This window comes from Schistocerca cancellata, unplaced genomic scaffold (genome assembly GCF_023864275.1).
Source record: "Schistocerca cancellata isolate TAMUIC-IGC-003103 unplaced genomic scaffold, iqSchCanc2.1 HiC_scaffold_734, whole genome shotgun sequence".
NCBI lineage: Eukaryota > Metazoa > Arthropoda > Insecta > Orthoptera > Acrididae > Schistocerca > Schistocerca cancellata.
The window spans coordinates 1151264-1152952 of record NW_026046745.1 but is presented as its reverse complement, the minus strand read 5'-3'; the positions used below and the strand labels follow the sequence as shown (position 1 = coordinate 1152952).

The 1689-nt window shown below is 49.4% G+C and overlaps 1 pseudogene; it reads left to right on the top strand.

The window, feature by feature from the left end:
* Nucleotides 1-523: 523 nt before the first annotated feature.
* LOC126141651 (5S ribosomal RNA) lies at nt 524-641 on the top strand (annotated as a pseudogene).
* Nucleotides 642-1689: the final 1048 nt, after the last annotated feature.

Below are 1689 nucleotides of genomic sequence, written 5' to 3'. Positions count from 1 at the left end.
TATTAGCATACCATCTGCATGGGATGTCACACGGTAGTTGATAAATAAAAAACTAAAACCCGCCCGAAGAGACCATGTAGACTCAACAGTACCGACCGGCCGCCGTGTCATGCTCAGTCCACAGGAATCACTGGATGCGGATGTAGAAGGGCGTATGGTCAACAGACCACTCTCTCGGCCGTTTACGAGACTGAGTTGATACATCCGCTATAGTGAAAAGTAACAGCTCTGCCGTACACGGTCCAGTCACATTAATGCGAGCACCGCCTACGTTCAACTTCAACGTTCAGTAACCACTCACACATGGCAGGTGGTAGCACGGGATGGTATATATAAAGTGTGTCAAGGGATGCGGAAAGCAGTGCAGTCGTTGTCGTAAAGCGCAAACGAAGCGATTCATCTGGCGTCCAAAAGGGCATGGATCATTGGCTCTCTGGCCAAGGGTGGAAGCATTTTCGAAACGGAAAATGGAGCTATCCAAAACCGGTACCGAGATAATTATGGTGCACCAGTGTCCATAGATGCCAACGGCCTTGCCGCAGTGGTAACACCGGTTCCCGTCGGATCACCGAAGTTAAGCGCTGTCGGGCTGGGCTAGCACTTGGCTGGGTGACCATCCGGTCTGCCGAGCGCTGTTGGCACGCGGGGTGCACTCAGCCCTTGTGAGGCAAACTGAGGAGCTACTTGACTGAGAAGTAGCGGCTCCGGTCTCGTAAACTGACATACGGCCGGGAGAGCGGTGTGCTTCCATACCCGCATCCAGTGACGCCTGTTGGCTGAGGGTGACATGGCGGCCGGTCGGTACCGTCGGGCCTTCATGGCCTGTTCGGTAGGAACTTAGTTTTTTTTTAATTTCCATTGATGACATTTATGAACAACAGCTGCGGAGACGTGTAAGGGCGAATAGCTGTGCAGCTAGTGAGCAATTGGTCGCCCACATGAGCCAAGGAACTACCAACAGTGACTCCTCAGCGACCGTTCAGAGAACACTGCTGTTTCACGCACCTACGCTGCCTAGTATTCATCGGCGCCGAAGGTTGGAATTAGCACGCTAATGCCGCAACTGGAAATGCCATGAGGGGGTGACAAGTGGTCTTTTCATGAGAACCGCGTTCCATGCTGCATCAGACACATTGTCGTTGGAGAGTACGGCGTGACACGTCTGGAAACTAATGCCTTGCAACAAATGCTGGAGGGTGAAATGGGAAACTGCGTCCTCTTAAGAGGCTACAAGACTTTACCGGAAGCACTGGGCCTACGGGATTGTAGATGCTTCATTCACTGATTTAACACGTACACATAATTTATGAAACAATCTTCGTTATGAATTATATAAATTGTGTCATAAAATTTAATATGAGTTAAGAAATACCCTGTAACAAACAGAGCAAGTAAAAACTTCCTTTTGAAAATGATTGTAAGCCTTTATAATACAGCCGGCCGCGGTGGTCTCGCGGTTCTAGGCGCGCATTCCGGAACCGCGCGACTGCTACGGTCGCAGGTTCGAATCCTGCCTCGGGCATGGATGTGTGTGATGTCCTTAGGTTAGTTAGGTTTAAGTAGTTCTAAGTTCTAGGGGACTGATGACCACAGCTGTTAAGTCCCATAGTGCTCACAGCCATTTGGACCATTTCTTCATAATACAAATGATTAACAATTGTAACATATGCAATAACTGAGAACTGATGG